Below are 13,859 nucleotides of genomic sequence, written 5' to 3' on the forward strand. Positions count from 1 at the left end.
CAAATTCCCCTTATGAACTAAGAGATTGAGATGGTTATGACACGTAATTTTTTTTTTTTCAATGAAACGCACCTTGCATTTTTGTTCTGTAATATCTGATGCAATATACGTCCTCGAGGCTCTGAGGCGAGATTGATTAAGAGGTCACAACACTCCTGAGGCGGAAGCCGGGAGCACGCTCGAATTTTTAAAATGTATTTGTTGAAACTTAAAATTGTTTTACCTGTTCTTTACTTCCCTCAGGGCACTCTCCCGCCCTAATCACTGTGAAATCGCCACGCAGCCGATCTTAACGCTGCCACGGCTCTGAGATTTTTGCCGCCATTCTCCTTCCTGAGCCCACAGGCCACGCCCACGGCCCTGAGGCCACGCCCCCTCCTGAACCTCCTACATAAGCTGCACTGATATTCAAAGCTCGCATTAAGAGTTCACAACACTCCTGAGGAGGAAGCCGGGAGTACGTTCGAATTTTTAAAATTTATTTGTTGAAACTTAAAATAGTTTTACCTGTTCTTTACTTCCCTCAGGGCACTCTCCCGCCCTAATCACTATGAAATCGCCTCGCAGCCGATCTTAACGCTGCCACGGCTCTGAGGTTTTTGCTGCCATTCTCCTTCCTGAGCCCACAGGCCATGCCCACGGCCCTGAGGCCACGCCCCCTTCTCTCATATAAAAACAATGTGCCTTCCCCAGACGCGCGCAATGGGCGCGCCGCCTGCACGCCAGACCGGGCCCAGGGGCCAGCCAAGCCGGCTATCCTATCTCATACTCGGCTGACTCCCTCAGGGACCTACAACTCCCCCACCTCACACCCTCTTCCTCCACCATTAGACGTATCACCACAACCGGCATCATCTCGTCTGACCAACGCCCCTCCAGCCGGAGCACTCCCCCGCCAAACTGGCAGAGAGTGATACTACCATCAGGGTGTTATATTTGAACACCCGCTCCCTGGTAAAACATCTAGCCAACATCTTTATCCTTCTCTCCACCGAGAAGCCTGACGTACTCCTGCTCACCGAAACCTGGTTGACTGCAGATTCTCTCCCTGACATCCTGGTGGCCCTCCCCCCAGACTACTACATCCTCCGTGCCGACCGTCCAGGTAACCGTCCTGGGGGTGGGGTGGCTGCCATAATATCTAAACGCCTCAATTTCATCTCCACATCTTCCCTCACCCTTCCGGAAGTAGACAATCTAATCTTCAGCTTAAAACGGACATAGGAGCCTTAACACTCCTCCTCCTCTACCGACCCCCCCACCATATGCCATCTTTTGCGGCCACCTTGATCGAACAGCTGATCAACCTACTCACTTCTAACCCCAGACTCGCCCTCTTCGGCGACCTCAACTACTGGTTCAACGACGCGAACGCCGGGCCCCATGCCACAGAGCTCTTCGAGGCCCTCACCAGCCTCAACCTGATCCAACAAATTACCTCGCCTACCCACATTAAGGTCCACATCCTGGACCAGATCTGGACTCAAAATCTAACATTCTCTCTCCCATCCGTCTCGCCCTGCACCTGGTCAGACCACTACCTAATCGAAACCACCCTCACTCTCACTGGTAGAACCTCTGCCCCTCTGTTGGCTGGCGGCCTTTCACGCAAATGGAGATCTTACAACTCTCAAGGTTTCTTCGCGACCCTATCTGACACCCGGCCAGCCATCAACCCGCTAACCAATATCGACAAGTTGGAAAGCGACATTGGCACCTGGCTTAAATCAGCCAGTGACCAATTTGCCCCCCTGACCAAATTCCCCCCGACCAGACACCATAACTCCCATAGATGGTTCTCGGACGACCTTAAAAAACTCAAATTGAAGGGACACCAGCTGGAAAGGACATGGAGACGCAACTACTCCGAATCAGATAGACTGTAATACACCTCAGCCCTCAGAGATTACAAAATCGCAATCTCCTCAGCTAAATCGGCCCACTTCTCAAATCGAATCTCGTCCACGGAAAACAAAACAAAGGAAGTTTTTAAAATCATGAATGAACTCACCTCCGACGATAGAACTCTTCCAGGTCAGACCCCCAGCCAAGGAACTTGCGACGCTCTCAACCTCTTTTTTATTGAGAAAATCAACAAAATCAAGGCCTCTATTCCCCCCCTCAGACTACTGCTTCCGACACTCCCCTCAACAACTCATCCGCCTTCACCAATTTCCCTACCCTCAACCCTGCCTCCTTAGAGGAGCTCGCGTCCCGGGTCAAATCGGGCTCTCAGAATGATGGCTGCCCTCACTCTCTCCCCGAATGCATCTTACCTCTGCTGAACGGCTCGCTCAGCACGGGTATCGTCCCCAGCACTTTCAAAGAGGCTATCTTAGTACCACTACTGAAGAAACCGGGTGCGGACCCAGCAGAATTGTCCAACTACCGCCCCATATCGCTCCTACCATACTTCTCCAAACTAATCGAAGCGCATGCTACCCGATGCCTTTCCTACTTCGTCGAGACCTCATGCTTCCTGGAGCCCAATCAGGCCGGCTTCAGGCCAGCCCACTCCACTGAGGCCGTCATCCTGGCCGTCCTCAACACGCTGAGGAGGAACGCTGACTCTGGGACCCCCAGGCCCTCGTACTCCTGGACCTATCGGCCACGTTCGACACGGTTGACCATAACATCTTGCTTCACCGTGTCGAACAGGCTGGCAACCAGGGCCCTGCCCTCAGCTGGATCCAGTCTTTCCTGACTGGCAGAACACAAGCCGTCCGCTTGGGTCCCTACACAGTGCCCAAAACCCCCACGACCTGTGGAGTCCCCAGGGCTCCTCCCTGTCACCTCTACTATGCAACCTTTACCTCCGGCCCCTGATCCACTCGCTCCGAAACTGGGACATCACAGTATATAACTATGCTGATGATCTGCAGATCATCTTTCCACTCAACTCCCCGAACGCTGTGGACAATTTCCATTCCGCCATATTACACATCCTGGAGTGGATGAACTGCAACCAACTGAAATTAAACCCTGGAAAAACCGAGCTTCTTCTTCCTGGCTCCAGCCCCTCTTTCTGGGGAGCCCAGTTCTGGCCCACTGAACTGGGTCTCCCCCCGACCCCTGCGAAATCTTTAAAGAGCATCGGCGTGACCATCAACGCCAAACTCTCCCTCTGATCTTAAGTTGGCACAGTGATATCATCTTGCTCGTTCCAACTCTGAAAAATTCGGAAAGTCAGCCACCTACTACCACCAGCTGCTCTGATCCAGGTAATCATCTTCTTGGTACTCTCCCGCCTGGACTTTTCCAATTCCCTCTATCATGGACACCCTAAATCACTTCTCCACCGCCTCCAGGTAGTGCAGAACCAAGCAGCCCGCCTCATTTACAAAACTCCCAAATGGCAGTCGGACAAACCCCTGCTGCACAAACTGCATTGGTTGCCTATAGAACAAAGGGCGGCCTGCAAACTGGGCTGCCTCACGTTCAAAGCTCTCCACTGCACCAGCCCCGCTTTCCTGACTTCACTCATCAACCCATACCGCCCATATCGCAATCTACGCTCAGCTCATCTTCACACGCTTGTTGTACCCAAAACCAGAACTAACAAATTCGGCGGCCGTAGGTTTGCCCTCCTGGCCACGAAATTATGGAATCCTCTCCCCCTGATCATCAAATCCAGCAGCTCCCTCCTTCATTTCAGGAAGCTGCTTAAAACCTTCCTCTTCCCCCCACCCTGCTAATCCCGCAACTTCCAGCCTGTGTCTCACCTCTGTTCTATAGCGCCAGGAAACCCATGGTGTCAGCGCGCTCTACAAATATCACATAACATAACATATGATTTATGATTATTTCGCATGACTAATGTCTCAAGCTCTGAGGATCAGTTGACCTCTGCTATTGTGAATTGTAAGGGGCCTTGTATTTTGGAACATGAAAATGCTGAATAAACAGAAATTTAAAAACAAGAATTATGCTTGCAAAATAAAGTGTCAAATAAAGATGGGGCAGATTTTTTTTTTTAGTACTGCCTAATAATGATATTCAATTAGTAAAATTAGCCATACCTGAATTAATCAAGAAGATTAAATTAGGATGCAAATGTATGATTTTTCTTTCAATTAATATTAATGTGATAATGATTCAGCAAAAATTTCATTTAGGCCTCAAATGCTTTCCTTTACTTTACGCTAATGTAAAATCATGTGAGACAGTCACTTAAGCCTATGAGAACTTTCTACAAAGATTCACTTCTGTTCTGGTTGACAATGAATTTATTTCTGACTAGAAGCATATTCAATAGAATTGTAGCAAATAATATTGCAAACTCCGGGAAAGGCGCCTGGGAACGAACTGACTATGGACAAATACAAGTACCTTCTACTTCCGCGGACAGACAAAATGTTAACTAACTGGAGTAAATGAATATTGATGAGATTTACAAAAAAGGATTACTTAACTCGTCAGGAATTGTATGATGTACTGATCACCCCACAACAGCCCACCGTGAGTGACCAATGAAAGCCCCATTGACTGATGAAATTCTCACGTTAAGGGATATATACCTGCAACATTTACAGTATAATTGCCCTTTCAAGGAGGAGACAGAGGCTGGCTGTCATTTTTATCTTCCTGCCTGGCATGCTGTCAGTTTGACTCTCGATTTCCTATAATGATTTTCACTATCTCTTTTTCCTTTTACTTTTGATGAAAGACTCTGATGAACTGGACTTAAAGTTCACCCTGCGACCTCTATTCCTGTGCCTTGTTGGCTGACAAAGGTGGCGGGAAAATAATCTCCGGCTGAGGGGTTGTCTGACTCCTGCTGTGGCATGCTGTGCTATAGCTTGAACTTGGACAGAGTTATCTGAGGACAGGCCTGAAGCAAACTGCCTTGCTTGGTTTGTATGATTAATAAACAGAATCTGTATCTTTTCCCATGTTTTTTGTAGGCTGCATCATTGTTGTCAAAGTTGATCTGTGCTAAACTGTCTGATTACTTGCATTAACAAATCTATCATTAAATCAAAACATAAATGTGTTTTTGATCAGTCTATGCAATCTGAGGCAACATATAAAGGCTTTTCCTGAATTATCTCTATCGATTCCTTCTCATTCTTTTGATCATAATTGTTTTCCAAAGAAATCTATATGAATGACTAAAGAAAGTTTTAATTATTGAATTGTGAAGGGTATGGTCACGTTAGCAGTTATCTATTCCAGGTCCTCATAGGATAATTGCCTGCATCTTCCAAGTATTCTAGTCCCTATCAGCTCAACAAAAAAAGACCCATCAGAGGATCTAAGTTGCATGAAAATGGTGGGTAACATAACAGACGAAAGACATTTAAATAAGGAATAATAGAATTTGGGCCAAATGATATTAGATTATTACATGTAGTAAAATACATTTAGTACGCTTTACGCTGCAGCAGGCCTTTTCAAGTGATTTTGACAACAAATAGCGGATTCAAGTGCGAGTTGTGCCTCTGTGGATCCATGCTTCTTACACAAAGAGAATACGAGTAGCTGAAGCAGTAGTTGAGGCAAATGATCACAATACACAGTCTGTTCAGAATCAAGCTCAAAGTCAAGTCCACGTCCAGATGTTTCAGGGGAGCAAAAGTTCAGATGAAGAACCTGAAACTCCTAAAGTCCAGTTACAGAGTGATTAGAGTGAAAAGAGTGAAGAGAAGTTACAATGCAAAAGAGCAAAGCATGAGTGGCAGCAGGAAGAAATAGTCTCTGTTCAAAGCAGTGACAATTTACAGTTAAAAATGAAGGTGAAAAAGAGGAAAGAGATTCACCATGGAGAAAGCAGGAGAGAGACAAGTCTGATCAAAGTGCAAGAACAAGTTCAAGTCAAAGTTCAGAATTGGGCTCAAGTCAAAGTCTTGAAGAAGACAAAGAGCGAAAGACTGTTGTTGAAAGAGAAAAGATTAAAGACATTCCAAGAAAGGGAACTAGCAAACTGAAGCAATGTGAGCCAGAAAGAGATTTTGTGATACAATTGAGTTCAGAAACTAATGAGAGTGAATCACTACTAGCCAAAAAAACAACCAGGAGGTGAGTTCCAAATAAAAAATATGCCTCAACTGAGTGGGTGTATTTAGCCACAGTTTCAGAAGGGAAAGAAGAACACAAAATTGAAGATGATTATTTTTGAATTAATAAATTCCAATACAGGTTTGAGATTGGCTTAGATTCTGAAACTGAAGAGGCGCCACCCTGAAAATGAAATAGAGATTTTGGATATCCAGCTGTGTTGAAAAACAGGAGCAGAATCAGACAGATTGATTAGCACTAAAATAACTACTGAGTCTTGTCGATCTATGACAGAATTGTTTCAAATTTGACATTTGAAGTTCTAAAAAAACTGAAAAGCTGAAACGGATTTTGCTTTGCTTAAAGTTTTGTTTTTAATTATTGTTTTAATGAAGTGCGACCTAACCATGATCATACCAATATGTACTCCCGGGGAAGACCCGCCTGTGGTAGTAACAGGGTGCCCACCATGATTTGTATACGAATCGCAGGTGGCTGGCCAATCTTCTCTGTGAGGCGGTCTGCCAGCCATCTTGCAGGCCACTGCAGCTGTGCTGCTAGGTAATAATGCTCGAAATCAGGTGCTCCCAATCCACCCTAATCTACGGGAAGTTGTAATTCCCTGAGTGCAACCCGTCTCCTACCCTTCTTCCATACAAAGGTTCCTAGCAAGACGTGTAGAATCCTGAAGGTGGCCAGTGGGATATGTACAGGGAGGTTGTGGAAAATGTAAAGGTAGCGGGGAAGCATTATCATTTTAGACAATGATATTTGCCCTTGAAACGTAAGAGGCAAGGTGCTCCAGAATGTCATCTGAGGGCGCATGGAGGATATGGCTCTATTAAGGTACTCAACAATGAGGTCCTGGTATCCTGGAATTGGCGTACCCCCGGGTAGCGGAACTCATGTGGTTTTCACTTCAGAAGGTGGGTGTCCATGGAGGCTGGGGACAGCTTGCATGGATCAGGAACGCTCATGATTTGGCCCAATTGACTCCTAGTTAAACAAAAAATGGTTCTGTTGGGTAAGACAGATTACTTGAACAATGCTCATAAATGTAGACAAACGAAAGACAGCTCGCCCAAATTCCCCTATGGACTAAGAGACTGAGATGGTTATGACACGTAATTTGTTTTTTTTCCCTTTGAAACGCACCTATACCCGTGGTATCTAAAGTGTAGGTGACGGGGCGCAATCGGCTGCTCTCCGTGCCTGCATAGGTCTGCGTCCTACACTTTAAATACCACGGGCCATTGTGCCACAAAGATTCAGACTGAGGGTCCCCTGTCTGTTTTACCTGAACTGTCATCCTTCCTTGTCTTGAGAAAGACCCGCCGCGACCACCCATAGGGGCGCATGAGAGTCGAAACGTCGACGCATTTATAGGCCCGGACTCACCAGGATCCTCACAACAATCTTAGGAACCCTTGATCAATATTCAGCATCTGGCCATTGACATCTATCTTGTATATATGTATATGTATTAATTCCGTCGCACTGTATATGTTATCACACCCATTGAGCACCACTTCACAAAAAGTCACAAAATTTGCATGTTTTTATGACGGTCGTATCATGTATTGAAAAATGTATCCTTGAATGCAGTAATTCGGATATGTTTGGAAGAAATTTGTTATAATTTATACAATATAACACGTTGACCTTATGACTGTTTTTTGAGCATTTATTTCTCAAAACGTACACTGTGTATCAGCGAGCTGTCTTTCGTTTGTCTACATTTATGAGCCTTGTTCAAGTAATCTGTCTTACCCGACAGAACCATTTGTGGTTTAACTATTGAATACCAAGGTTCTGAGGGACACAGGGGCACCCCTTTTTTGTTACCCAATTGACTCCTAGCCTGGAGGCCCTGTGAAACTACTAAAGAGTCTCTGAAATTTCAGCAATCCCATCCCAGATGTCATGGATATAAAGAAATAGATCGTTCACGTAGAGGAAGACTTTAGGACATCCAAGTCCAAAGGGATGCCCCACTCCCCGCTTCACTGCCAGAGCTGCTGAGCTAACAGTTCCATTGCGAGAGTGAACAGGATCGATGAGAGGGGACATCCCTGCTGTGTACCCCTACTCACTCTGAATGTAGGTGAAATAAGCTAGCTGATTTTCCTGCGAGCCATGGGCTCCATGTAAATAAGCGGTATGAGTTGCTGAAGTCTGCCGGTTAAAGCCCACCTGGTCCAGGACAGAGAACAGGTAACCAGCAGTGCCTCCTCTTCTAAGGCAAAGAAGCATCACCCCCCATCTCAGAACAGCAGGAAAGGAAAACTAAAATGACAATAAACACATTTTATTGTCTTTTTTTCTCTTTTCTGCCGAGTCTTGGGGGATGACGGCACAGGAGGACCTCCTCCCGGCTGCCTACTTATGACGACCCCACGCACGTGCAGCGTTGACGCGCAGCGGGCGCGCCGATTGTGCGCCGAAGGCGCGCCAAAGGCAAGCCCGTCTGCGCCCATCTGTGCCTGGACCGCGCCCAACGCCAGGACCCCTGGTCCCCGACGATGCCTGCCTACACGACGGACCTACGACCCCGCCACCCTCATTGCACTCAAACCCGACCGGACAAGAGCCTGCCACCGAGCCACCCCGAGACGCACCCACGGACCCTTCACCTGCCAAGCCTGCAAGTTCTCCTGCATCCGGACCTGCACCACAGCCACCAAACCGAGCACCAACAACCTCAAGTGCATCCTGCTCAACACCCGCTCCATCCACAGACACGCCATCGAACTCTGGAACCTGCTCGACACTACCTCACCAGACGTCGCCTTCCTCACAGAAACCTGGATGAACGCCTCCTCCGCACCCGGATACAAGATCACCCGGAGAGACCGCGTCAACCAGATAGGAGGAGGCATCGCCATCGTACACAAGAACACCATCCGCATCACGACCGACTCCAGCGACACCTTCGCCGCCGCCGAGCACCTCCACTTCTAGATACACACCGACCCAAAGACGACCCTCAGAGGCACCCTCGTCTACAGACCCCCGGGACCACGTACACAATTCAGCGAAGACATCTCGGACTTCATCAGCCCGCATGCCCTCCGCTCCGCTGACTACATCCTCCTAGGGGACCTCAACTTCCACCTGGAGAACATCAAGGACCGCAAAACCTCCGCCCTGCTGGACAACCTCGCCAACCTCGGACTCAAGCAACTGGTCAACACCCCCACCCACTACGCCAGCCACACGCTTTATCCCGTCTTCTCATCCAGCAAGCACATCACCTTCAGCCACTCCACCGGACTTCACCGGAACGACCACAGCTGCGTCCACTTCAGCTTCAGAAGAACCACAACCCACCACCACCCGCAACAGGTCCCTCACAGGAACTGGAGCAAGATCACTGCCGAGCAGCTCACCACCTCCTTCAGCCAGAACCCACCCGCCAGCACAACAGACCCCATCGAAGCAGCACACAACTTCACGAAGTGGCTGACCGACTGCGCCGACGACCTCGCGCCACTAAAGAACCCCCCCAGCAGACCCAGAAGCAAGAAAGCCTCATGGTTCACCGACAAACTCAAGGACTCCAAGAAAAACTGCCGCGCCCTCGAGAAAGCCTGGCTCCTCGACCAGACCTAAGGCAACAGGACCGCCCTCAAACACGCCACCCGCAAGCACCACCAGCTTATCCGCACCACCAAGAAGAAATCACTGAAGAAACGACTGGACAACAACGCCCATGACAGCAAGGAACTCTTCAGCATCGTCAAGGAGTTCTCCAACCCCAGCACCGGCAACAACGACATCACTCCTTCACAAGACCTCTGCGACTCTCTCGCCTCGTTCTTCCACCGCAAGATCGCCGACATCCACAACAGCTTCAGCGCACCATCCACGCACCCAACCGTTGAACCAATGCCCCCCACCGCCACCCTCCGCACCTGAACAACGGTAACCACCGAAGACACAGCCCGCACGATGAACACCATCCACTCCGGATCTCCAACCGACCCCTGCCCACACCACGTCTTCAACAAGGCCGACTCCATCATCGCACCCCAACTCCGGGACGTCATCAACACCTCCTTCAACACCGCCACCTTCCCGGAGAGCTGGAAGCATGCCGAGCTCAACGCCCTACTGAAGAAACCAACAGCTGACCCCACCGACCTCAAGAACTTCGCCCCATCTCGCTCCTCCCTTTTCCCGCCAAAGTGATCAAGAAGACCGTCAACAGACAGCTTGCAGCCTTCCTCGAGACGAACGGATCCCTCGACCCCTCGCAGTCCAGTTTCCGAGCCAACCACAGCACAGAGACCGCCCTCATCGCAGCCACTGACGACATCAGAGCCCTGCTCGACAACGGAGAAACGGCGGCCCTCATCCTCTTGGACTTCTCTGCAGCGTTTGACACTGTCTGCCTCCGCACCCTAGTTCAACGCCTCAGCAACATCGGTAGAGAAGGCACTGGAGTGGATCATCTCGTTCCTCACCGGAAGAACACAGAGAGTCCGCCTCCACCCGTTTCGATCCAAGGCCACCGAAGTCATCTGCGGAGTACCACAAGGATAATCACTCAGCCCCACCCTTTTCAACGTCTACATGAGACCTCTTGCAGCCATCGCACGCCAGCACAACCTCAATATCATCTCATACGCCGACGACACCCAACTGATCCTCTCCCTCACCAGAGACCCCGCCACCGCCAGAACGAATCTACACGAAGGGATGAAAGACGTCGCCGAGTGGATGAAGAACAGCCGCCTGAAACTGAACTCAGACAAGACGGAAGTCCTTGTCCTGGGACCATCGCCCTCCGCCTGGGACGACTCCTGGTGGCCCCCCGCCCTGGGCGCCACTTCCAAGCCAACAGACCACGCACACAACCTGGGCTTCTTCCTGGACTCCTTCCTCTCGATGATCAGACAAGTCAACGCCGTCTCATCATGCTTCAACACCCTACGCATGCTCCGCAAGATCTTCCGATGGATCCCGACCGAAACCAGGAAGACGATCACCCAGGCACTCGTCACCAGCCGACTGGACTGCGGGAACACCCTCTACGCCGGAACCACAGCCAAGCTACAGAAAAGACTCCAACGCATCCAGAACGCCTCCGCCTGACTCATCCTGGACATCCCCCGACGCAGCCACATCTCCGACCACCTGAAGGACCTGCACTGGCTCCCCGTCAGCAAGAGGATCAAGTTCAGGCTCCTCACCCACGCACACAAGTCTCTCCACGACCTGGGCCCCAAGTACCTCAACGACCGCTTGACCTTCTACACACCCACCCGCCAGCTACGTTCTACAAGCCTCGCCCTCGCCGCCGTACCACGCATCTGAAGAACCACCGCAGGAGGCAGATCTTTCTCCTACATGGCGGCCAAGACATGGAACTCCCTCCCCATCCATCTTCGGCTGACCCAGGACCATCTTGCGTTCAGGAGACAACTCAAGACCTGGCTGTTCGAGCAATAGCAGACCCCCTCCCCCAAGCGCCTTGAGACCCTGCCGGGTGAGTAGTGCGCTATACAAATGTTATGATTGATTGATTGATTGGTAGGCACTGTTGTCAGTGTGCATGACGGTTTGGCTAGCAGTCTCCGGCTCGCCAAACCGTTATGTGCACTGAAGCTCTCACCAACCCAGTTGCATTACTGGATTGGAGAGAGTAGGCACAGGTTCCCAGTCTCACTGGGAGCGCAAATTTGTGGCACTCAGGCCAGTACTGATGCTATTTTCATGCTTCCACCAACAGCATGAGAGCAGCGTCAAGATCAGCCACAGCGGAGTCTAGGAGCCTGTGCCTGGAGGATAGGAGCAGAAGAGCGCTACATGTCCGGCGGCAGGTACGTTTTTTTAAATGAATTGAATGCATGCATTTTTTCATTTTGTCCTGTGATCCCCTCGCCCTCCCGACCCCCTGGACAGAACTCCAGTCCACAGTGTGGAATGTTTTCTCTAGATCCGAGACCAGGCAGTCCACATACAGCCATCGGGCTGGAGACACCTCCATCAGCCTGTGTAAGCATCTAACATCAAGGGTGGTAGAGTGCTCAGGGATAAAACCATTCTGGTGTGGGTGTACCAGACTCGGCATGTGTTCCATAAGGAGTACTGCTATGATCTTACTGATCAATTTGTGGTCCGTTCCCAAAATGGATAGGGGACAATAAGAAGTGACTTCCAGCGGGCCAAAGTCAGACTTGGGTAAAGAAACCAGCAGGGATTCACAGAGAGATTATGGGTGGCACCCCTCCGTGAGTGCAGCCTGGTACATCTCTAACAACTTGAGGGCTAAGAGCGATTTGTAGGCCTTGTAAAATTCAACTGGTAATCCGTCGAGGCCTGGGGTCTTCTATGTGGGTACACCTCCAATAACACCTCGGATTTACTGAAGCGTTAGGCCGGTATTGAGGGCCTGTCTATCTAAGGGATCTGGGGTGGGCATACCCAGATCATGTAGGAACTCATCAATGTGCACCCACTGATCTGCGGGGGGATCGCACAAAGCCTTATAATGTGTTACAAAAGCCAAGTGTATTTACACATGGGTAACCTGCTACGTGTGTCGGGGAAGCCCTGACCCTGGTGATCAGGAATGTGGTCATCGTGCTTTGCAAGAGCCACGCCAGTAATCATCCCAACTTGTCCCCCTCTGCATGCAATTTGGCCCAATAGGCCTTAAAATCCATGCAACGCAGCTGCTCAATTAGCTGAGTCTGGTGCTCGATAGCCTGCCGGGTTGAGGCAAGCTGTCACTTCTAGTGGCCCAAACAACGCTTCAGTATGGATCTTGATGTAAGGCCGCTCTTGGCCCCTTCACCTGGTTGCACTGCACTCTGAAGACAACTTTGAGCGACTCCCATTCAATTGGCCTGGCGGTGGCCCCAATGTATCTCAAAGTATTGTGCAATGACTTCCCTCATTTCTTCTCTGAATACCTGGTCCTCTAACAGCGCTGGCTGCCAGATGGAAACTGGGGGTCTCAGCCCTCTCCACTTAATATGCACCTGTAGTGGGTTGTGATCCGAGAAGGCTTTCCCTAGATTTTCAGCACATGTTACCTGTGTTTGAAGAGTGGAGTAGCAGAGTATGCAGTCTAACCGCACATGTAGGTCATCTGGGGGCGAATAATAGGAATAGTCCCTAACCCCAGGGTGTAGGGTATGCCAGGTATCAAGAAGAGACCAGTGAGATAGCCATTGAGAAAGCCAAGTGGCAGCCGTGGTGAGGCAGGCAGCTGAGGATGGGAGAAGTCCATTTCTGGATCAGGGGCACAATTGAAGTCTCCCCCTAGGATCCATGGGACATGAGACCAGCGAGTTAGTATTAAAGATTGATGTTCTAGAAAAGCTGATTGCCCTGTATTTGGTGCATAGATACTCCCCACCAATAAAACCTTTCCATCAAGCTGACCCTCCAACAGTACGTAAAGTCCCTCAGGGTCTATTTCTATGTGATACGCAGGAAGGAAACCCCTGAACTGACAGGACAAGTGCGCCTCGTGCAAACCCTGAATAGGTGGTACTGAAGCATTGCCCTTACCAGTGCTTCTGTAGGCAACATTTCTCACCATTGACAATGTGGGTTTTCTGGAGGAGAGCTATATTGTGGGAACTAGCTGAAATGGCTGTTAGCATCAGCTGAAGCCATTTTGTTTTTGGCAGCCATTTTAGTTAGCCATGTGCTCGCCATGTGCTTTCTCCCTCTTCACTGTTGCCTGCCCTTGTATTCTGCTTGAGTAATCAGTTACAGTTAACTCCTTCAGCATTGAGCCAGAGCACTGCACATGCTCAGAATGGCTTGTAGCTGCCAGAATGCGCCTGCTCTTCGAATAACTGTCAGGCTATTTTAACTAATGTCAGCAATACTGTAACTCCTCC

This window comes from Lissotriton vulgaris, chromosome 7 (assembly GCF_964263255.1).
Source record: "Lissotriton vulgaris chromosome 7, aLisVul1.2, whole genome shotgun sequence".
Taxonomy (NCBI): Eukaryota; Metazoa; Chordata; class Amphibia; order Caudata; family Salamandridae; genus Lissotriton; species Lissotriton vulgaris.